This window comes from Diabrotica undecimpunctata, chromosome 1 (genome assembly GCF_040954645.1).
Source record: "Diabrotica undecimpunctata isolate CICGRU chromosome 1, icDiaUnde3, whole genome shotgun sequence".
NCBI classification, from domain to species: Eukaryota; Metazoa; Arthropoda; class Insecta; order Coleoptera; family Chrysomelidae; genus Diabrotica; species Diabrotica undecimpunctata.
In genome coordinates this window covers 46,653,085-46,679,800 of record NC_092803.1, presented here as the reverse complement: position 1 = coordinate 46,679,800, position 26,716 = coordinate 46,653,085, and the positions used below count along the sequence as shown (strand labels likewise).

General features: G+C 29.7%; 1 protein-coding gene across 3 annotated transcripts in view; it reads right to left on the bottom strand.

Moving 5' to 3' along the window:
• Window positions 1-26,716, bottom strand: part of LOC140448853 (Ig-like and fibronectin type-III domain-containing protein 2) — a 1,058,385-nt gene that overhangs the window by 858,001 nt on the left and 173,668 nt on the right. For all 3 annotated transcript variants that reach the window (XM_072541975.1, XM_072541985.1, XM_072541976.1), the window contains one exon: window positions 18,742-18,782. The gene's annotated coding sequence lies outside the window, so the exon portion shown is untranslated. The remainder of the gene's footprint in view (window positions 1-18,741; window positions 18,783-26,716) is intronic.

Genomic DNA, 26,716 nt, shown 5'->3' with positions numbered 1-26,716 from the left:
TCAATGTAAATTTAAAATAAACTATCTTTAAATTGATATTCTTATAAAACTAATTAAATTCTATAGACAATCTAAAATTTAAACAAAACTATCTTCAAAATTGAAATTGTTATGACACTAACTAAATTATATTAACAAAATTTTGTACCTTTCTTTCACTGAATGCCTAAATGAACTGTTTTCCACTATATATATTCTAATCACCACTGAAAGTCTTCGTACTTCGGTTATCCTTGTTTTTTGTGAAATTACTTTTTTCAATTATCAGCTTCTACCAATTTAAGATATAGTTTTCTTCACCAGCATTTATACACCACCAACCAAACCAGCAAACAGCATTTATATTTATTCTTCTTTTCAATATACCAATATCCAATTATTATAAGTTGATTTATACTAATCTCCAACCATAATATAATTTAATTTCTTCCAATATACCTTTTTTTATCTTCGATAATTATTTGTGTATAATTATAAATGTGCATTAAATTATATGCATAATTTTTAATCTTCATTTAACTCACTATATTAAACAATTGGACTATCTCCAACTAACTTTCATATTTCTTATAAACTGCTTGACTTCTGACTAAAAAACTTAAAAACTTTTTAAAAACTCTTCTGACTGCACTATCTAAAACTTTTCTGACTAAAAACTTTCAAAAACTGCCTCTTGTATCCAAATCACGGGTATTTATATGTTTTTGGATTTCTAGAACCATCTCGTAAGATATCATGTTCTATTCAGTTCTATTTAATACTTGTCTGAATTTTCTGGAACAAACCATTTCGCAAACATGGCCATCTCCGGAGATCCAGAGAATTCCATTCTTTTCTATTAATAATTTTGTTTACATTTAGGCTTTTCAGATCAGAATATATAATTAAATTAGTAACTTAACATTCTAATTTAATAAAATACACATTTCAAACAATATATTATTATAACCCACTTTATATTCGTAAATATTCTTAAACGTCACTTCAGAGTATAAATATCTGTCAATCTCCGAGAGTATTTTTGGTTGCCTAAGCACATGGCTCACTTATATATATATTTACAATATTAAAATACAACTTTTTACAATTATTATATGCTAATTTATTAAAAATGCCCTCACATAAATATATTTTTATAAAATTCTCTAGTATATAACTTATTTAAAATAATCAAATACTTTTTTATATCTAATATTATGTAGTATATAACTTATAAATTATTTTCTATAAACCCCAATCGTTACAATACCCCAAAAATAATATTTAAAATAAATAATTTACATATTATTTTTTTAAATATTAATTTTCTCATACCTTATTAAATTTAATAAATCAAATTTTTTTTTTTATTTATTTAAAATGTGTTAAATACATCCCTGTTCGCTGTCTATGTCAAAACAGAGAATAACGGAGAACAGTTCGTCTATTCTATGGTCAAACTGTCATGTCAAATGGAGAATGGATTTTATCAGAGAATAAAATATAACCTTAATTAAAAATATAATCTATATTGTGTTATGTTTATTTATAGACAAAATCTAGGAATTATTTCCATTCAACAGGCTTTTATCCATATGAATTGGTAAGTTTTACACTTTTTATAAAGACATTTACACAATCAATTCTGTATCTAACCCCAAATTATGATTTTTAGGGTACCAAACAATTTCCATATGTACAAAATTCAACAAGTATGATGTCAAATTTATTCACAACAAAGAAATCTACCATCTATCTATGAAATGGATCTATCAGTAAGTTTTTTTTTTTTTTTTTTTTTACATTCTTTTCTTTGTTTAGTTGACACATTGGGCATTGGGTAGTAATTTCTTTTGCTATACTTATGTCATTCTTTGCAAAATAATTGTCCCTAAATAGCATCCATAGCTTTCTTGAACCAATATGCATATAATTGTTATGTAAATTTTTCAATATTTTTTTTGCTAAAGTTCTAGTTATTACATATACTTCTATGCCATTTATTATTTTATAATATACCCCATCTTTCCTAAGGACTTTTTGTTTTTCACTCAAATTGATCTGATCTTTTATAATTTCTTCTTTAGAATATAATCCAGTACTTTCTACTTATTGATTTAATCCAATTTTTATTGTTCGCTGCCCTTTTTGTGATGTATTTTCTAACCTTGATAAAGCATCTGCCACTATATTGGATTTTCCAGAAATGTATTTGATTTCAAAGCAGTATTCACTAAGTATTAGACTCCACCGATGTATTCTACTGTTTCCATATTTGTTATTTAATATAGACGTTAAAGCTTGGTGATCTGTTTCTATTGTAAATTCATTACCCAACAAATAAAATCTTAATTTTGTGACACAGTGTATTATACTTGCTAGTTCTAATTCTGAAACTGAGTAACCCTTTTCATGTGGCTTTGTGATTCTTGAAATGAATTGTATTGGGTATTCGACCCCATCATGTATTTGTAATAATACCCCTGATAATCTCTCTATTGATGCATCTGTTCTTAATATGAATGGCTGTGTGTAGTCAGGATAGTATATTTTCAAATTTGACAGAAAAATGTTTTTAATCTCTTGGAATGCTAGTTCTCTTCTCTGATCCCATCTCCATTTTACACCTTTTCTCAGTAGTTCAAGTAATGGAATTTCTTTTATACTTAGATCTGGTATCATCCTTTTATAATAATTAATTATTCCAATAAATCCTCTTAAAGTTCTTAAATTGTGTGGTGTTTTATATTCCTGAATGACTTGTGTCCGTTCTGGATCCATTTCGATTCCCTTAGTGTTAAGTTTATAACCTAGATATATGACTTCTTTTTGAAAAAATGTACATTTTTCTTGATTTATTTTTAGTCCCACTTTGTCTAATCTATTTATTATAATTTTTAGGTGTTTCTCATGATCTTCAGCCGTTTTAGAAAAAATTAATATATCATCAATGTAGTGAATTACAAAATGTTCATATTGATCCAAAATATCATGAAGACATCTACATAGAGCACTGCAAGATGATTGAAGTCCAAATGGTACTACTTTGAATTGATATACTACTCCATCTATCTGAAATCCTGTATACTGTCTACTTTTTCTTTCTAGAGGTATTAACCAGAAACTATGCTGTAAATCGATTTTAGTGAAAAATGACATTCCTGTAATTCTTCCTAGTATTCCATCTATACTCATTGGTGCTTCAAATTGCTTTTCAGTGATCTTGTTAATATTCCTTGCATCCAAACATAACCTGATTTCACCTGATCTTTTACGCACTACTACTATGGGGTTAATAAAACATGTGTCTGCCTTCTCAATGATCCCATCTTCTACCATATTATTAATTGTTTTGTTTACTTCTTCTCTGTATTTATATGGTATTGGGTATGATTTTGTTTTAAAATCTTTTTCTTCTTTAACTTTTATACTATGGATATAATTTTGTGCAATTCTATTTTCTTTATTGACAAGTCCCTTGTGTTGCTGCAATATGGAAATGACTATTGATTTATATTCTTCAGGGCAATTTAAAACTTTTATCATATCTTCTTCTTTACAAATAAAATTATTCTTCATTATGTACTCATTATTCCTTGCTTCCAATTTTACGCACTCCGCCTCGTAGGCATCCATCTGCTTAAAATTTCCATTCCTTAAATATTCACTACAATAATTATTCTTTACATTCTTTTGGGACATTTCCCTATCATCAAAATACATTTCTTCTTCATAAACATCATTATTTTCTTTTAATAATATCCTATCAACTCTTATTCCTTCTTCCACCTCATCTTTCTGCATAAATTTAATTATTTGCCCTTCCAAAGTTACCATTTTTTCTTCAAAATCTATCTTTACTTTCTTCTTTTCCAATTCATCATTTCCCATTAATATATCAACACATAAATCCTTGACAATAAATCCTTGCATATTAATTTCTTTATTAAGAATATTAATTTTAAAATTGGCTAGTTTATCAATTTCACCCAACTTCTTATTATTTGCACCAACAATTTTAATTTTTGGAATCTTTATTATATCTGATAGTTTTAATGTATTAAAAATAAAATTCTCCGAGACTAAAGTACTTTCTGAACCAGTATCTATCATAATTTTAATCATTTTATTTTTGGCCAAAGCATTGATATAAATTAAATTAATAGAGTAAATAATTTTATCCTCATCTAAAGAAATAAATTCAGAAGGTTTTTCATAATAGCAATGGCCTAACTTGTAATTCAGAAAGTTTACTGCACAAAATTTTGATTATTAGAATTGTCAGATTGTATCTGACCACTTGGATCTGATGTCCTATGTCTTTCCCTACTATGACTTCTACTCACATTTTCTTGCCTTGTACTATTTCGTTCCCTGTCTTCGCAGCTTCTATTCCTTCGAACACAATTTACCTGTCTGTTATAGTTAGGTCGCTCTGTATTTCTTCTATTGTTAAAATCTTGTCTATTATTATTAGTACTGTTATTAAAATGTTGTCTATTATAATTAGTATTATTATTAAAATTTTGTCTATTATAACTAGTATCATTATTAAAGTTCTGTCTATTTGGATTACTGTTAGTATTATTAAAATTTTGTAAATTATCACCATACCTAGTATTAATGTTATATGATTGTCTATATTGTTGAATATCATTTTTATTATATTGAAAGTTATTGTTGTTTTTTCTGTTGTTATTATTACTTGTCATATTGCCTCTTTGTATTCTTTGAATAAAATTAATAAAACTATCTATTGTTTGAATATTTTGTACAGTTACGGTTTGCACAACATCAGCATCAAAATGTCTAGATACATTTAAGACTGTTTCATCCTCTCTAAGTGGTGGTTCTAAATATTTTGCAACTGTTATCAATTTCAATGCATAATCTACCATATTTGATTTTAAATTTTGATTATACTTTCCAAAATATAGAATTTCTCTAAACTTTGCTTGCTCTAATTCACCCCAATAATAATTTAAAAATTTATTTTCAAATGTTTGAAAGTTATCTAAATCATTTTCAATACTAGCAAACCAAGTTGCTGCATTGTCATTTAATGTCACTCTAATATAATCTTTAATATCATTAATATTATTTACAAATCTTAATTTATGTTTTAAACTATTTATGTATACTCTAGGATGCAAATTTTTTATATTACCAGAGAATTTAATCCCAGTCTCATTTGTTAAATTTAAGTAAGGTCTCCCTATGTCTCTCATTTGTGAAATATCATCTATTCTCTGTTCCACATTTCTTATTTGATTACTATTTATTTGGATATTTTGTTGTATATCGTCTAATTTTTCTTCTGTGTTTCTCCTGTCTTCGTTAATTTTTACTTCTAAGTTACATTTCTGTAACTCTATTTTCTGTTCTATATCTATCTTATTATCTTTAATAATCCTCTTTACTTCTGTCCTCTCATTGTCTATCCTTTTCTTGTAGTCATTCCGTATACTTTTTATTTCATTTGCAACTTTTTTTGCAGCTTCAAGTTTTTTATCCATTTGTTTTTCCATTTGTTTTACAATTTTATTATTATTATCTTCTATTTTCTTTTCTAATTTTCTATAATTCTCTTCCAATTTCTGTTCCATTTTTTTCATGTCTTCTTTGACTTCTTTTGAATTCTCTTCCAATTTTTGTATGTTTTCTTTGATTTCTTTTGAATTCTCTTCTATTGTCTTGTTCATCTGCATCATTAATTACATCAAAGCTGCCATATTGACATTTTCCTCTCTTTCTGGATTCATTTCTCCAGTATCTTGTGGAACTTGAACTAAACTCTCCTCTTGTATAGGTTGTGTTTCTACTTCCACATCTTCTTCATTCTTTTTGCTTTTTGTACCTTTCTTTCCTTGAGACATTTTGAGACTTTACTTGTTCAAATATAATTAAAAATAAAATCTATAATTTTTTCTTTCTACTGATAATTAATTTAATTATATGAGAGCACTTATCTTCCCAAACTAATTCTTTTAAATAGAGAGCCACCGCGTTGGGTGCCAAATTGTTATGATTTGTTTTTTGTTTGAATGATGAGCAATGAGTATTTTTAATAATATAATATATAGGGTTTTTATCGCGGTTCTCAAAGAATTAGCTTGTAAGTACTTTTTTAAATTATCTTTATTATAACTATTATGAAACACACATATATATCTAACCTAGTCAATGTAAATTTAAAATAAACTATCTTTAAATTGATATTCTTATAAAACTAATTAAATTCTATAGACAATCTAAAATTTAAACAAAACTATCTTCAAAATTGAAATTGTTATGACACTAACTAAATTATATTAACAAAATTTTGTACCTTTCTTTCACTGAATGCCTAAATGAACTGTTTTCCACTATATATATTCTAATCACCACTGAAAGTCTTCGTACTTCGGTTATCCTTGTTTTTTGTGAAATTACTTTTTTCAATTATCAGCTTCTACCAATTTAAGATATAGTTTTCTTCACCAGCATTTATACACCACCAACCAAACCAGCAAACAGCATTTATATTTATTCTTCTTTTCAATATACCAATATCCAATTATTATAAGTTGATTTATACTAATCTCCAACCATAATATAATTTAATTTCTTCCAATATACCTTTTTTTATCTTCGATAATTATTTGTGTATAATTATAAATGTGCATTAAATTATATGCATAATTTTTAATCTTCATTTAACTCACTATATTAAACAATTGGACTATCTCCAACTAACTTTCATATTTCTTATAAACTGCTTGACTTCTGACTAAAAAACTTAAAAACTTTTTAAAAACTCTTCTGACTGCACTATCTAAAACTTTTCTGACTAAAAACTTTCAAAAACTGCCTCTTGTATCCAAATCACGGGTATTTATATGTTTTTGGATTTCTAGAACCATCTCGTAAGATATCATGTTCTATTCAGTTCTATTTAATACTTGTCTGAATTTTCTGGAACAAACCATTTCGCAAACATGGCCATCTCCGGAGATCCAGAGAATTCCATTCTTTTCTATTAATAATTTTGTTTACATTTAGGCTTTTCAGATCAGAATATATAATTAAATTAGTAACTTAACATTCTAATTGAATAAAATACACATTTCAAACAATATATTATTATAACCCACTTTATATTCGTAAATATTCTTAAACGTCACTTCAGAGTATAAATATCTGTCAATCTCCGAGAGTATTTTTGGTTGCCTAAGCACATGGCTCACTTATATATATTTACAATATTAAAATACAACTTTTTACAATTATTATATGCTAATTTATTAAAAATGCCCTCACATAAATATATTTTTATAAAATTCTCTAGTATATAATTTATTTAAAATAATCAAATACTTTTTTATATCTAATATTATGTAGTATATAACTTATAAATTATTTTCTATAAACCCCAATCGTTACAATATATATATATATATATATATATATATATATATATATATATATATATATATATATATATATATATATATACATATACATATACATATACATATAGTGAAAAAATACAGAAAACAAAATAATCTAAACTGATAAACCAACTCAGTTTAGAATAAACTGTTATAGGAATGCCATATATTAATCGGATTGTTAAAATTATTGTTCAAGAAATTCACACCATGATTTTAATCCTAATGTGCCGTGTATAATTACTATAAAAGCTTCCATCTCATACTTAATAATTTTCTTGGGTCATCAGGTAGTATCATCTCACATTGTACGTGATTTGTGTCAAGGAAGGGTTATCAGTTGCACGTATGGTGATGGCAAGTATTTGCCTAGAGCAAATTTACAGTGAGCAATGCGGCACACATCATTACGAATTTGTCTTTTACATAATAAATTAGCTGGTCGTTTTCGTTGACCAGTGGCATCCAGCAACATAGGCTAAAATATAGAAGATTTTGTTTTTATTTCTTTATTCCAATTAAACACCAAAAATGTCTAAGGAACACAAACTGTATTTCTCATATACTACTGAATTTTAATTGGATTTTAAAAAGTAAAATGCCGTTAGAATAATATATTCGTCAGCAATGAATTTATCTTAATTTCAGTGTAATATGATTCCTATATAATAATCAAACAAAAGAAGTGTCCCAATTGAATGGAAGTTTTTAACATAAAACTCTAATATGTGTTAAATAATTATCTGTGTTTCCTCCAGCGGTATTAATTACAGCATGACACCGCCTGGGTTTACTTAAAATTAAATTATCAATTTCGTTTTGACACAGCAGGGTCCATTCCTGTGTCTGGCGTGCAGACCAGCTTCATGTAATCTATTCCTTAAAGTTTGGTCACATAAAATAATGTTGTGGGTATTTTCTAAAGCCTCATAGAGTTCACGTGCAGTTATATGCACATTTCGACGATTTAATCCTACCACAAACCGATCCCGTGAGGAGTAGTTGCACATTGACCACCTCCGTGTATTTCAGCGACAATACAAAATAGTTCATTTCGACGCAAACGTCACAATCGCATAATCACGCTCCGATATACGTCAAAATGACGTGCAACATTAACTTGTGAAATATCAGCCTCAATAATACTCACATCACTTACGATTTAAACATATGGTAAATACCGACCCTTCACGACTATCGTTGCGTGTAATAATCTTGTTTTAGTAAAATTTTAAAGTAAATACAGACTATATTTAAAATTTGAAGTAATTTTTCCTTACAATTTGAAGCAATTAATCCCACGAATTTGAAAGGCGCTGTCACTGTTGCTTTAATAAAACAGTACAATTTGACAGATTATTTTCTATGGCATATCTTGATTTGTAGAGAAAAAGTTTGCAAATGAAATGGTATTGATTAACATAAAAGTGTTTAGTTTTCATTGAAAACAGTGAAATGATAGTAAGTAGTGCAATACCCATACATGCGTTTCGGTAGTCGTTACTAATATCAGATGTCGTTATTGATCTGAAAAACGTCGAACGAGCAGATATGTACAATTTACTAGTTGCCTTTTCATGATGTTGGCTTAGCGAGCTGACAAACTCACTTCAATTTGAGTTTTAGAGGGTTTATGGTTTAGATTAGACAGTAACAAGAAAAATATTTAAAACAAATTAATATAAATTAAAAAGTGGGCCCTTCTCTTTTTCTTCTTTTTCTTCTCCCGATTGGGATTTGTTTCGGGCTATTGTAACTATTTTATTTTCTGGCATTCTATTAATATGTCTTTTTCATTATTTCTTTCTATCTTGAATTCTCTTATTAATGTCTGTTTTTCCTTATTCTATTGTTGAACCATCCCAACAAGTTTTATCATTTGTTAGTAAACTTCTTAGTGAATATTGTTATCATTTCATCACTTTAATCTAATTAGTAGAGGATACGATATAACAAAGACATTCACCGAAAAGGACTTTTGTCTAATATCTACTACTGAAGAGATATACCATAATTAAAAAAAATGTTATTTTTCTGTTTTAGACTTTAACAGGTTGACTGCCACAAAAAATGTTTTAAACGTCCATAGTGTCAAGTTGAAAAAATACTTCCATTACTAATATTTCACCAATTTCATTTATTAGTCCCAATTTTTGCAAAAATATGTCAGCGGTCGAATACGACCGCCGGGGCGTAGCCGACATACTTATTCCAATGGTGCCAAGTGGTCGGTCGGGCGGTCGTTCTGTTCATGATGAGACTTGTCGAGTATTATTCTGCTGAGTGGTTGTTTTGATCAATATTTTATCAGTAGAGGTTTGATTGTTAGTAAGACAAGTAAGTTGATTGTGCTCTTGTTATTTTTAGAGTTAGATAATAGTAAAAACAATTATTATTTCTTGAAATAAAATGGGAAGTCGCGGTAAAATGATGGTTGGTATGGTTTTGGAAAGCAATGAACATTCAGGTAAGATATAATTTTAATATTTTCATATCATATGTTTATATCATATTTTCAGATGTAAATAATTGCATAGGATTAGTGTTTGAAGTACATACCTACATAATAAGCAAGGTAATATTCTGAAAAATACACTTTTATTTATTAGTAGAATAGAATAGAAATATGCTTTATTGTCAAATGCAGTTAAATACAATTTACTAAAATTATACAAATCGTTAATATAAATAAAAATAATGAAGTAAAACAAAACCAATCGATTGCAAAATTTAAATAAATTGCAAATTGTATAATTTATGTTTTTTTTTGACAGTTTCACGGTTAAAAAAAATTTTGTTTTTTTTTTCAGATGACGAACCTAATGATTTTCCTTTGATTCTGACCTAGACCCTCTATTCTGACCGTCCAGCGATGAAGAAATTGCATATAGCTCCGATGGGTCAGAAGCGCAAGAAAAAATAAATTTGATAAATAAACGTAGAAAGCTAAACACTCTTGTTGCAAAAAAGGAAATTGGTAATGAGCTATGCTATTCTAAGTTACTTTCCAGCCGGGATAACATTCCCAAAGAAATACACTCTTTGGGTGAAAATTCAAAAAATATTGTCCAACTACAGCCTTTGTACTCGAACAGTGCTATTTCCTCGGAAGAATTAGATGACTTTTTTCAAGTTACAATCGATCAACAAAACATATTATCATCTGAGCAAAATGAAGATCACCAAAGCCAGAAAAATTTTGCTGACGGATACGAAAAACTCTAATGTAAAAAACCTATTGGCAATTACAAAATTTTCAACTATTCTGCGGAATCTTAATTACAGACAAATAACGCTGCAGCTCTTATAAAAAATGTGTCTCCCTATAATTGTTTTCGAATTTTCGTGGACGATGAAGTTATAGATGATACTGATGATATCAGTAACGAATCCAGACTACATCGATGGGTTCCAACCAGCAGAAAGGAATTGATACAATTTATTGGCCTTGTGGGTTGTATGGGACAGCACAGTTTTTTATTAAATCTTTAATATTTTTACACAAATCAATTTTGTTTAAATCAGTGTCAATATCAACAGCCTGTAAATTGTTGAATAAAGTTCCTGTAAATAGCAAAAAAGATTTGGTTTGAATTTCGAATAAAATTGGCTATCTCATAAAGTAAATGGAATCATTCTCAATTAAATCTCCAGTTTTATTTTAATTGTAACAAAAGTTTTAATTTAAGTTTGACTTTTTTATTCTGTAAACCAATCGTTTGCCTTGTTATTGCAGTTCAGCATGATTTTAAGCTATTTGCAATGAAAATGGCAAAACATTTGATAAAAGCACTTAAAAACCAACTCAAAACATTAAAATTTTATAACCTAGTCCATTTATCATTTTTCTTATTATCAAATTCATAGTTACTCTATAAAAATAAGTTAACTCATAACTATTTGATATTAGATCTGCCGATTGTTTTAATTTTATTCATATGCTATACCTTAAATTAAACCATAAACACGTTAACAATATAAAGCTCTTTGCCCATATTAAGATGATTTCTATTTCCCCAATAAAAGATATACCACCCAGCCGCTGATCTCTGTAATGGAGTATAATTTCAAATTTTGCCTTGGCCCGACACTATTGTTCACTACATTTTTTGTTATTAGCGGTATTACAAGTTGTGTTTTGACCTGATTACATGGATAATTGGCAATGAAATATTCTGAAGATGGTATTGAATTTCAAATGCAAACATTAGATAAGAGTTGAGGAATTTGCAGTTAAAATACACTGCTCATTTAGAGGGGAATCATAAATTATACACACACCTTTTTCTCTTTGTAAAATGAATTTGTTGACGTTCTTTCTGTACTAATATCATGGTACTTACTCTAGCTTATTACCATTTATGACTACATGTAAAATGTAGTATTAAATTTTGCTAGAAAATCAATGAATGTCATCGTTATTCACTCAGCTGTTTTCACTATTGATATTTTCCTCATTTAAAAGTAGCCATTTTCTTCTTTTCTGTGTTTGTATATAGTTTATTCTCATCTTTTTAAACTAACCTGTCCTACACGTAAATGATTTTGCTCGTTTTCAAAGATATTTCTGATACTATCGTACTTTCCAACTTACTAACTATTACTTAGAATTATGTTTGCTAAATTGATTATATTCCTTTGTGGTGTATGTTGGCTGCTTTTTCGAGAAAAAAAGTGATTTTAATAACAAATAATAATTTGTAATGAACCTAGATCAAATAGTGCAAGCATTTGCTCTTCATAATGATGCTTGTTCCATTCGATATATCAAAGATAGATATGCTTGGCGTTCAGCGAACCACAATACATAATGTTTTACAAAGATTTCAAGAAACGGGTTTTTACTCAAGAAGACCTGTAAAGAAAAGACCCAGGTCAACAGACGCCGTAAAAGATTGGCTTCTAAGAGTTCAAGGGCTTCGAGAACATACAGTTATTGCTACAATTTTAAGACTGGTATATATTCATGGTGCCATAGTTTCACCTGGCACCATAAGATTAGGCGAACAAAATTTATTATCTTATTTTTTTTTATTTACAAAATTGCTTCAATCACTAGGGGTTATTTATTAGCATGGTACAATAAATTACATAAACGTTAATATGTTACACTATATTTTGTGAAGTAGTCTTGCATTTTGTAAAAAGTTTATAGTTTTGTCATTATTGAAGCCGTTTAAGCACTCTTTGGATGAAGTGGGTAATCCAGCTTGAAGTCGTTTTAGGTTATACAAAGGGCAGTCCACTAGCACATGGTCCACTGAAGTTACACAATCACAACTGTAGCACATGGGAATTTGTTCTTTACTTAGAAGGTAATCGTGTGTTAACTTCGTATGGCCTATACGTAATCTAGAGATGCATACTTGGTCTCGTCGCTTGAATCATCTATTATCTTACATACCTGCTACAGGCCCCTTATTGGACTCAGCTCATCGAAGGCCACGCTTGAAATTCTGTCGTGTTTATACAGATTGGGATATGGAAAATTGGAGAAACTTTATGTTTACAGAGGAATCTCTTTACGAGATATTTACCTGATGGTCGCCAAAAAGTGTGGAAAAGGCCTGGAGAACGCTATACCCAATGTGGCTTAACTCCTAGAATATAGTTTGGTGATAGAGGTTAAATGGTATGGGGCAGATTTTCTTTGGAACTACATGCAGATCTTATTATGCTGGGAGCTTCTTTTTCTCATTGCGCCGTCTTCTTTCGAAGGTTGGCGATTCAAATGGCAATTGTAGTTTTGGAAACTGCTGCGCGAAAGATCTCTGCGGATAAGAGGTCGAACCATCTCCTCAGGTCTTTCAGCCACGAGTTCTGGCGTCTTCCTACTGATCTTTTGCCCTGTACTTTTCCTTCCAGTATAACTTGAAGTAATTTATATCTTTCGCCTCTCAACACATGACGCAAGTATTGCATTTTCGTCTCTTTGATTATTCTAAGTTATCCAAATGATGTGTAAACAAAAATTCTTTTTGTTTACACATGCGACGAAGTACCTCAACATTAGTAACTCTTTGATGGGAGCAGATTGCCTTAATACTAATAGGTACATTAGAAATTGTCTGGAAGAACATGTGTTACCTTTTATGCATTATGTAGGTGAAAATTTTCTCTTGATGCTGGATAATGCTCGGCCGCACATAGCCAGGATAACAATGCCATTCATTATTTACAAATGTCGGCACTGAGGTACTAGCCTGGTATCCTAGAAGTCCAAACCCTAACCCGATTGAGCATTTTATAGGACAACTTGGAAAGGGTAGTTAGGCAGAATTGTGGAGAGTTTAAAACTATTGTAGCGTTAAAACAGGCACTAACGAGTGGGAACAAATACCGCAAAACAAGATTGCTGCTTTGATTCAGTCCATGTCAGAAAGGATGAGATCTGTTATTCGAGCTCGATGAGTTATACTTGATTTAAATATCCATATTTTAGAAATATTTTATGATTTTGATTTGAAAATATCTTATCCAGGATTAAAAAAATTGTAAATTTTTATTTGTTGTTATATTATTTAATATTTTGGAATTCGCTTTCTATTTTATTATTTGTTATTTAACATACAATAGAAATAATTTATTGGAATTGAAGTTTTTTTAATACTTAAAATATATATTTTACTTTAAAATAAACTTAATATTCAGATACTTTTGTGTGTTGTTTATTTGACAGTGTTTGACTAAAATTAGCATCACCACAATTTCTTTGGTACCAGAAAATTGTTACATTGTTACCAGTCGTTCAAGTCAACCGTTCATAAATTTACACCTTGCTTTTTATATAGCTACCATATAAAACCATAAAATAGGTAATTAAATCTTAATTATAGCATTATCAATTACGAATGATTTTGTTTAAAAAAAACCAAACAAATATTTTAACCTTGACAGTAACAAATTATAAGGCATCAATCATTTTCCTAGTTCCATAGCTAGAACCTGCTTGAATCACAATGTACACATGCATGGTTTGCAGGCAATGATAGAATTGACCTTCTCAAGGTTAACCACTTCTTTAACATTGGTAATATCTCTAGCAGATATAGAAAATCAATGTCCATTAAAGAGACTAATTATTACTAAAGGCGAGAGTAATTTTAAACTGTTCGATAAATAATTCAGCGCATATTAGCATATATATATATATATATATATATATATATATATATATATATATATATATATATATATATATATATATATATATATATATATATATAAATAAATGTTTTGGATGGGTTGGAGTCAATAAAAGGGGCTATTGGTTAACTATTTATTATCTCGAGCTTTCAATTGTGTTTACAATTATTATCAAGAGCTGCTAAAAAAGACAAAATATCTTACAAAGTTGAACTAGAAACAAAAAAATTTTTTGTTAACTCACCAAATAAAATTAGTTTGGTTAATAAAATTGCTGCAAATACATCTCAAAAAGAATTATTAAAAAAATGTCCTTATGTAATAAATGCTCCTCTGAAATTTTAAATATAATTTTGAAAACATTTTCTTAGCACAAAAACAATTGGATTTATAAATAATTTAAAGTAGCGACCAATTACAAATAAGCCTGAATGTCATAAATGCCAACTTAAAATTTTTATTTTTGACAATTATATAGCCAAAAATAAAATTTTGTTTAAAAATTCTTTTTTGTTTAGTAACAAAAAAGAAGAAGATTTATTCACCATTGATAGATGTCTAAAAAAATGTAACAGATATATGAAGTAATTAAATTAAAATGTGATATTTTTCAAGTTTCATATATAAATTATAAAGAAATAATATTATAAATTTTGCTTAGATTTTAAATTTCTGAAAAAAGTCCTTTTGAATTTATTACTGTCACTATTAATAATTTATTATTATATTATATAATATATTCACTATTATTAATTTCACTATAATTGTTTTTGTGTTAAGAAAATGTTTTCAAAATTATATTAAAATTTCACAGAAGCATTTATTAGATAAGGACATTTTTGTATTAATTCTTTTTGAGATGTATTTGCAGCAATTTTATTAACCAAACTAATTTTATTTGGTGAGTAAACAAAAAATTTTTTTCTTTCTAGTTCAACTTTGTAAGATATTTTGTCTTTTTTAGCAGCTCTTGATAATAATTGTAAACACAATTGAAAGCTCGAGATAATAAATAGTTAACCAATAGCCCCTTTTATTGATTCCAACCCATCCAAAACATTTATATATTTTTTCCAAACGAGTCACAAGTACTTCTTTTTTCTTACTCTTATATATGTATATATATATATATATATATATATATATATATATATATATATATATATATATTTTGTTGATATTTTTCATGTTTTATATATAAATTATAAAGAAATAATATAATTATAACTTTTGCTTAGGTTTTTAATTTCTGATCTTTTGTTTAAACTATTAGCACTTTTGCTAATACAAACCATTTCCAAAAAAGTCCTTTTGAATTTATTACTTTCACTACATAAAATTTTAATGTTTTAATGTCCTATAAGATGAAAATGAACCTTATAACAGGATTAAAAGAACGTGTTTTAAAACTTTCTTATCCAGATTATCTACATGAAGATCTTCAATTGTTAAAAAATATTTTAATTGAAAACTCTTATCCTCCAGATATGCTACATAGGATGCTTTTTTCTAATATTGTTAATATAAATAACTTAACACCATTTTTTGCTAAATCTCAAAACATTGTATCTAACAATCAGAACATCTATTATCATTCACTACCTTTTATACCATCATTTACACCTAAATTAATACAAACACTAAAGGTTATTGACAATATAAAAATAGCAACAAAAAACATGAAAACTATTTCATCTTTATATTCCAAAACTAAATATCCTATAGACAAATTTGAAACAACGAATGTAGTATACAGCATTAGTTGTACTCAGTGTGAATCGGACTATGTTGGTTTGAAAGCTCGAGATATTAAATAGTTAACCAATAGCCCCTTTTATTGACTCCAACCCATCAAAAACATTTATATATTTTTTCCAAACGAGTCACAAGTACTTCTTTTTTCTTACTCTTATATATGTATATATACATATATTCATATTCATATTCATATATATATATATTCAAGTGAATATATATATATATATATATATATATATATATATATATATATATTCACCTGAAAATTCACCTGAAAAGGAAGGCATTTAACCAATGCATCCTACCAGTCTTGACCTACGGAGCAGAGACCCTAACTTTAACGAAAGCTACTGCCGAAAAACTGAGGGTAACACAAAGGCGAATGGAGAGATCAATGCTGGGTCTGACCTTGAAAGATCGCGTGAGAAATGAGGAGATACGCCGACGAACTGGCGTTGACGATATTATACTGCGAATCAATAAACAAAAGTGGAGGTGGGCTGGACATGTTGCTAGAATGGAAGACGGAAGATGGACGAAGAGATTATTGGAGTGGAGACCAAGAGCCGACAAGCGAAGTCGAGGCAGACCACCCACCCGATGGACCGACGACCTAAGGAGAATAGAAATAAACTGGATTGCAGCAGCTAGAGATAGAGAGAACTGGAGACGTTTGGAGGAGGCCTATATCCAACAATGGATGTGAAAACGGGGCTGGATGATGATGATGATGATATATATATATATATATATATATATATATATATATATATATATATATATATATATATATATATTGTTTTATAGTATCATCAATCAGTCGGTAAGAAATAAAACTCTATTTGTTTTATCTCTCAATACTTCGTCACAATTTTGTAACTTCTTCAGGAGAAAACTGTAAATGTATTATATTTTAATACTTACAAAGAAAATAGTAAAAAATTTAAATTTTGCTAATATATATCTTAATAACATTTGTTTGATTTTAATTTATTTAGCAGTTATATCCTATGGGAATTATATATTCCATTGGGAGTAACCGCAATTCATTGTAATTTTATATGTATTGGGCAATTTTTAGTGAAGAATTTAAAGTAAACAATCATTGACAGTATTATTGATATTGTAAGGTGAAAAGATGCAATTAATATAATAGAAATGAGAAAGAATCAGGAACATGTTAAATTGATCTATAAAATGTTATTGATGGTACGCAGTCAGCTATTAATTTTAATACTGATATTGAGAAATGGAATAAAATTGTAGGTAGAGCTACTAAAAAATAATTATTAAGTGAGTTTTGTTTTTTAAAGGTTAACATATATCACATCATAATACATTATTCATTATTTACTTGTTCTAAGATTTTTATATTATGAAAGTCAAACTTATGTTTTGTCTTCAAGTGGTCGTCTACTAAGGCACAAGAGTTTTTTCTTATGTTACAGTCACTTTTGTCCTGAGTAACACGTTGTAAGCCACTGTTGACTTTGACCAATTTAAGAATTTTGACATTGACTGCAAAATTATGTTACTCATTAGTGAATTTGGAGTTTTAACATTTATTTTTGAGAATAACCTTGAATTTAAAAGTGCATTGTATTTAATTAATTTAATGTTCGGAAATGTTTCGAAAAGTGAGATAATTTGGTCTGTTAAATTTTGTATGTAAGGTATCTTTTTTGTTAAAAAACATACATCTTATATTTGTAGCAGAATTATGAAAGGCATATGACCCTATGAGTTTATATATTGTTGTGGCTCTTCCGCTTTCTTAGACATTAATTTATTATTTTTGTATTCTCCCAGCATCCATTTTTTCATTTTTTCATACGTATTCTCTTCCTTTATATGATAAGTATTTCATTATCCTTTTGTCGTAGTTTGAATTTAAATAATATTATTTTTAAATTTAATTAAAATTTTTATTTATTTTATCTTCTGTAACTTTTACCTCGACTATTTTCTATGTCTTAGTTTCTGACTTGTGCTTCACATCATAACGCGTTCTTTTTGACAATTACCAGCTTTAAAAAATGTTTATTATTATGTTTTCATTATGAAGTTTCATATGAATTATAAACTATCAGGAAAAATCTTTAATTTCCATAATTATTACTTTAACAACAATATTGTTGTAATAAGGAATAACTATAGCTTTAGAGATAAATGGACAAAAATTTTGATAAAAAGGTTTGATCAATATCATTTTAACTATTAAAAGAATATTTACCACTTGATAAAGCTAGCAATTTATTTCGAATAGTCCAACAAAACTCCTTGGATCCTACAAACGCGTTTGCCATATTAAGAGACGAAAGATTTTTTTGAACAAGCTCTAGATACTTTAACCTAATATGTTACAATAATTATTATCAATCATAATTTTGACATGCATATAGTAAAGTAATAGAAAAGCTAAACTTACCTGTATAATAGGTCACAATCAGATCGCCAAAGGTCAGTAATCTATAAAAAAAATAAATAATTGATTTTAACTATTGTCAACCAATAAATCGTCGTCGTGGATGTGAAGAGAGCTAACTCGCATTTTCTTAAAAATGAGCAAACTGCAGCATCTCAATCAGAGAGCAAGATTTTATATTGTAGTGAAGAGATCTAAGTGAATAATATGTTGTTTCAAATGGTTTATATTCTAAAGTGTGAAAGGACGCTAAGTGAATTCACAATCCTTATTTTTTGGAGTGAAGTGATCTATGCCACTTACCACCACCGGGTACTGAACATATTGTCAGTGGTGAACAGAGCTATCAGACGGTTGAGCTTAGTGTGCAAATAACAACAGACAGATAAATTATTATGACACAGTCAATTAGTCACCTTATCGTTAGCTGGGATTTGCTGTTAAAGCAAAATCTCACGGTACTCGATTGTAACAAGTATTAAATTTATTTTATTTGAAAGCTTCTTTGTCTGCTAGTAGTTATAATCTTAGACCATATGGTCTAAGGTTATAATCGTAAGATAATTTTATTGCTGTTTATATTGATACACAATTTTTATGAAATTGAGCTTAGGTCTAAAACAAGTGGGTGTACGTGTACGATCTGTAGATGATAATAATATTTTTGATTGGGTACATTGATTTAAGTGTAAAATCTTGTTGCAAAGAAAAGTTTAATCATACTAAAAACGTACAATGTCGTATTCATCACGTAGAAAATTAATGGTGGAGATGGTTAATTCGAAAACGAATTTACTGTCGACTGCACATGAAGTTGAGACAGGTAAATTATTTATCTAATAATAATAATAATATATACATCTATTTAAATCGGCAGTTTTACAATAAATAGTGTTTCAATAAAGCAGTTCTCCTTTGACAAAAACTTTACCGAAATTTAATGTGTCCCTTACAAAGTTTAGTAAGGCAGAAACCAACCAGGATTTGATTAGGAAATCCTTACTAGAAATTCTTAATTTTAAGAAATTCGATCGGGTACTCTACACTGACGCATCAAAGAGCGAAACGGGGGTTGGTTGTGCGGTTACTACTATGGAAACAGTCGTTAGTTTATGTCAAATACCTGCGACATGCAGCGTTCACACTGGTAAACTATATGCTATTTACCAAGCCTTCAAACTCTGTACAGCACCTAATCATCGCCATCTGTACAGACTCCCTTGCCTCTATCCAGTCCATCAATAATCTATTTACTAATCACCCTCTTGTAAAAAAAATCCATGACACTTACCAAAATCTAATCATCCACGACATCCACATCACTATCATATGGATTCCCTACCACATCGGTATAATGGGTAACGACAACGCCGATCGTTTTGCCAAAGAAGCTGCTGTATCTAATTGTACACCACATAATAAACAAATTGCCAGTGACCTAAAAACTTGTATAAAGAAACTCGTACGAAATTACTGGCAGAATCATTGGAAACAATCCACTACATTTTTACATAGATCAGACGATTAAGCGGTTCGTTATCCCTGGTATAGCTAGAAATGAGATGGTTGTTGCTAGAAGATTGCGTATCGGTCACACCAGATTTACACATGGTCACCTAATAATTTCTACACCTAAGCCAATCTGTCACTATTGCCAATCTCCACTAAGCGTTCTACACATCCTTGTAGACTGCCCTCATTACAATAAACGACGCCAAGAACTGGGCATGAAGGGCGACATCACAGATTTATATTATCGAATCAGAGCCAAGTCATCACAACTACCCAGTTCCTAAGGCTAGAAAACTTACTAAATAATATATAACTATAGTATATTATAATATGTAATTGTACCTTATATATAATTGTATCCACGGTGCCTCGTGCTAATGGCCAAAGCTGTCAAAAGCACGTTAAATTAAATAAAAAAAAATATTAAAGCAGTAAAAAAATAGGTAAAAGAAAATAAAATAGTGTTTCAATAAAATTTTGATAATTTAAAGTTAAACTGACGAGTTTTATTCTTTATTTTTTATACAAATTTGTTATACAGATAAAAAATTATAATAATTTTAAAGTTTATTGGCAATGCTAAAATAATATGATTAAACAGCGGTATAGTTCGATGTAAAAATGACATAATTTCGAATGTTAACGTCACTTATGTGCACTTATCAATTGTTTTGTTTTTAGGTGACTCAAGCGAAGAAGATCCTTTTGCTAGTTCTGACTTAGACTTGGATCCAATATACACACCTGGTAGTTCAACTGAAAGTGCTTCAGACAGCAGTCAGTCTACAGTAGTGTCCTCTACATAGAACATCTCGGAGCCACGTCCTTCTTCAGGCCAGATTATAAATAATATTACAGAATCCGTATCTACATATACGTCACTTAAACGCAAAAGGCTTCCATCAACTTGAAAACGCAATCAACAAAGGAGCCTCAGACTTTCCGGAAAGGAACATCTTTTGCAATAGGTAATATTGTTAGAGGAAAATATGTTAAAATCGGTAATTGTAAATGTCACTATAGGTGTACAGAAAAAATTGGCCAGGAAAATAGGCAAAAATTATTTGATGATTTTCACTCTATTCAAGATGAAAGAGAAAGATGGAGCTTTGTCAGTAGTAGATATACGCAAAAGATACCTAATCGGCGATATAAAACAAATAATGAAGATGCCGCCTCTAGACGAAAATACACTATGGTATACAATTTAAGGTTGGATGACGAGAACATCCAAGTATGTAAAAAGTTTTTTTTTTGATACATTTGATATATCTGGAAAAAAAGTTGAAACGGCTTTAAAAAACTCAAAGTCGTCAGGTATCATAGAGGAGAACAAGAGAGGTCAAAAAGTTCCCCCTAATAAAACCCCAGATAATCAAAAAGAAGTAGTATGTAATCACATTAAATCACTACCGGTGATTGATTCTCACTATTGTCGAACTTCAAGCAAGAGGAAATACTTACCTTCTAGTTTGTCTGAAAAACGACTTTACCCGGATTATTTAAAATACTGCGAAGAATATCAGAAAGATTCAGTGTCTTTTATTATTATCAACATATATTCAGCACCGAATTTAACTATGGTTTCCATAAACCAAAAAAAGACCAACGTAGCTTTTGCACGCAATTCACAAATAAAACCGAAGACGAAAAAGAAAAACATCTAGATGAATACAATCTACATCAACTTCAAAAGAAGGAGGCTAGAGAGCATAAGAAAATTGACAAAGATCGTGCTAAAATTGATAATATTTTCAGACGTGGCAGCTAGGATCATTGCAAGAAACAGGGCAAAAATAAGAGTGTACAAGACAATAATTCGTCCCACAATGACGTATGCAAGCGAGACATGGACTCTGAACCAGCGGGAAACGACAAAATTACTGGTACTGGAAAGAAAGATTCTGCGGACTATCTATTGGGCCTTGCAGAAAAGAGACAACAGGAGAATGGAGAAGGAGGCACAATGATGAACTCCAGACAGTATATGGAGATGAAAACGTATGACGAAAGACTCCTGAATGCCACATGCTGCGAAAGGCCCGATAGCAGAAGGTCAGTTGGTCGCCCAAGAAAGAGATAGAAGGACGCAGTAGCCAGTAATCTACGCAAAATGGGAATACAGCAATAGGAAATAGCTGCTCAGGACCGACAACAATGGAGGGAAATATTAAACGCAGTCAAGACTCACATAGAGTTATAGAGCCAAATAATGATGATGAATGACAAGTGCACTCTGAATTAAATACACTTTTTTTTTTTTAATTGAATTTAAGATTGCTACGTAAACAGCGATTATGATCGTATTTCGCAAGGTTTGTTTTCTGGAAGTGGAAATCAAAACGTCAAATAAACTTAATTTACCCAAACCCATATGAAATATGGAACCCAAACAGATGTACTGGCTATATATGACTGTGTCAGGCCTATTATTACGTATGGTGATCTAAATTCCAACAAAAGATTAGCAGAAAGAAGCTGAATAAGCATCAATGACAAGCATGCTTAAGCATAACAGGAGCGACGTCGACTACACCAACCGCCTCCATGGAGATCATATTACATATATGGATAGAGAAGGAGGTAAAGGTAGGAGCATACAGAAGGCGGATAAGATAGCAGAAAGCAAGATAAAAGGATATTGGGATCAAATCTGGAGAGATAATTAAAATCATCCAGTGTTGGAAATGGTACCATATGCAATGCAACCTAAGTAAAATTTCGAAAAACCATTTAGCATCGTCTTTCTAGGAAGGGACGAATGTGAGTCGAATAAAACGAATCTCTTAATGGCAGATCAATACTGATATACAGACAACTTTAAAACCGATGATGAAGTTGGAATTAAGTATACAGAGGGAAACCAAAACCAAGCCTTCGTAATCACTTTACTATCTTCCAAGCAGAATATTTTTTGCTATAAAGAGGTGCCTGCAAGAACTAATAAAAAGAAACAGTAGATGCAGATCTATAAAAATTGTATCACATAGTCGGAACTAAAGGCACTAGAATCGAATTAAATTGATTCCAAAATAGTTTGCAACTGTCCTTAGAATCTGATTTGGATCGGAAAAAGAAACAAAAGAAGTTTAATCTGACTGCTTGAATATACTGGAGTTGAAAAAAACGAAAAAGTGGACCTGATTGCCTCGAAAGAGGCAAAAAAACAACATTCATAGATCCAAAAACTGTCGTTGGAAGAAAAGAACTGTATTAAAGTGGGTGAAATGGATAAAACGTAACCACATTTTTGTTAAAAAGCTGGAGTGAAAGGATAACTTTATCCTAGAGGGTTGAGCCACAATAGACCTCTTAGGTCAGATGGGAGGGTTGTTAAGGGCCAACTTACATTGATTTTTGTCTAACAGTTGAACATCCATCCAGTTTAGAATTTAAATAAACTAACTGAGATGCAGACTAGAACAAGATAGAAAATATTTAAGCAAGCAAAAATTTTAAAGAAATTAAAAGAAACGTAAAAAAGCCGATTAATGAAAATGTGTGAAATAAATATAGTCAGAAATATCACAAAAAAAACAATGTAATAGAGATCTCAGGTAAAATTTTGATGGAACATATAGAACATATACAATTGAATAGTACTTATATACAAAAAGAGACTGAAACAGCCCCATTAGTAGATTGAAAGAACGCAAATTGGTACAAATAGCACGACTTAAATCACAAATCATTTAAAGAAAAATTTTGGCTTATTTCAAAAAAAAAAAATAATAAATTATTTTGCATATAATCGAAAAATCCATAATTTTATAGATGTGGTAGAAAACTAATGTCGTGTATTGCATAATATGTTTGTTTATTGGATTGTGTGTATGTAGCTGTTAAATTTGTTTGCAAAATTTCTCTAATTTACGAACCTCAATTATCATGACTTTACCATAATTATCACCGTAATGTGCAGGATAGCAAATGTTCATAATTTTATATTATTTGCATCAAATTCTAATAATTACTTCAATTAATTAGCCCATTAGTAGAAACTGCGATATAATAATTACAGTGTATCAATATGTATTCGTTAGTTAACATGTGTGGATTTAACTAATGTATATCAGGTAGATCGATATTGAAATTTGATGTATAGATACGCCTAATTTATATGCAAAATTAACGCCTTAGCGACAAGTCACTAGTTAAAAGAAGAAGCACTCACCTGACTAAAAAAATAGTGAATGCTGATAATATATGGCCAGAATTTGATACAAGATGAAAAACAGACAAAATCCTTAAATAGAAGTCGTAGAAGAAACAAAAAGAACTTCTAGAAACTAGTTTCAAAAAAAAAATTACTTATCAGGTAATTATCAGCTAATTTTTGGTAAAAGAAGTCAGTGTTCTATGCTGATAAAGTTTGTTTAGCAAAAAATGGTTGACTTCAAATAAATATTATTAAATTTATCTGACTTCGCCCATTGTTAAGATTGGTCCGGAGCGATAAGCAAACGAGGTAGACAGAGTTGGTCTTTTGACAACTAACACTGACTAGAGGTACTCCTATAATAAAGTAAAGGATCCACAAAAGTTACAATAATTACGACGATAAAAACAAAACAGATATAAAATATATTGCTTTGCCTTATAAACCCAAAATTAATGTTTTCAAATGAGTTTTAAAATAAATTAAATCTATTTTAATTGCAAAGATTATAGAAAAGCAAACAATAATAATAATTTGTGGTTCTGAAGAGAACCGTTTTGTCAGTCCACACATAGTTCTGTTTCGCTATTGCTATCCTCATCTAAATTAATTATGATCGGTTCAATTATATTATGATCTACATGAACATAATATAAATTTTCTTTACTTATTGCATGTCGGACTACATTTGTCCAACTACTTGGAAGAACATCATTAACACATTTTCTTATTAACTCTACAACAGTTAGTACTACTTAATGTTACCGTTAGACTTCAATTCGTGCCACATTATCTTATATAGGATTAAACATACAATAATAGGTTGGAAGCCGCAGCACTGTATATCCAATTTCCTTTGCCAATGTATCACAAACATATACTTTTTTATATAAAATGCCTTTAAAGCTTCTAAAAGGTCTTGTTTGGTGTAACATTCTTCAAAACACATATCATTTATCATCATGTAATTTTGAATTTTCAATTTAGTATTATTCGAGTTTGGAGCATTACTTAGTTGGCGACTGTGATAGCTTGCATTTTTCATTACTATCATGCTATTCTGAGGAATGTTTGGCATAAAATTATTTTTGAGCCATTCTTTAAAAAGTTCTGCCGTTGTATCTTTATTGTAGTGGACGTAGGAGTCTTTAATATTCCTTGCAGAAAGCCACAGGTCATTTGGTACCCAACCATTTTCTGATCCAGCATGTAAAATCGTTATTCTTTTCCCTTTATTTGACGGAACTTTTTTCTTACATTTACCGGAAGAATCGGCAAATCCTCGGTCGCCGGTCGCGTTGAATATGTTCAAACCATATCTGGTCGAGGTAAATTATCGGACGATTTTCAGAACAAAATTTTCTTATCGAAGTTATATACTCATAACGCCATTTTTGTAATCTATGGGATTCCATAACTACTTGCCTTTTGTCAATTATACGATATCGAAAGCCCATACTTTTCAAAATTTTCCATAAGCTGGTGAGGCCACAGCTGATTTGGGTTTCGTCAACAGTGAGCCGTTGCTTCAGAGCTCTTAGTGTAGGTATGCGTTGCTCTTCGTACATGGTATAGAGTTTTCGACGTATCAAGTACTTATCGGCTATGTCCAAATATTTACTGGAACTGGAATATTTACGTTTTTTTCTTGTTTCATTTCACTCGTAGCGGAAGTTGTGTCAAGTCCTCTTTTAAGTAAGATACTGTATTATAGTTTTTACAATTTACTTTGCATCTATAGATAAATATTTCTTCTTTATCGGAACACTAGAAGAAGCCCCATTATTATTATCCCACGGAGGCCACATAATGATGGAACACGTAATAAATAAAATGAGTAATACTACCAAACACTTCCCGTGATACATAAAGATAAACAAATTTTATCAAGAACTCGTATTTAAATACTGGTTGGTGTTTAGTTACATAAACTTATTATATAAGAACATAAAAACCACTTAAAAGGTGATTACCAAATCGCGCACTACCATCGAATTCGAAAAACGCAATTAGATGAACATTAAGAAATGAAGATTGACAAAATTTTACCAGAAAACATATTTAAATTTTACCTGAAACCGGGTCTTTTATACTATTATCGGTTAACCCAGAATGTTTATAGTCGGTATTAATTGAAGTCAACCATTTAGGTACTGCTAAACAAACTTTATAAGCAATTCTCCAATTACTGATCAACCGCTTAGAGCGGATGAGTTGGTAAGTGATAGGGTCCTCGTTTGTCCTGAGTTTGAGAAATCGAACGCCGAAGTTGAAAGAACCAAGGATTTGGCCAATAGTGTAAATATC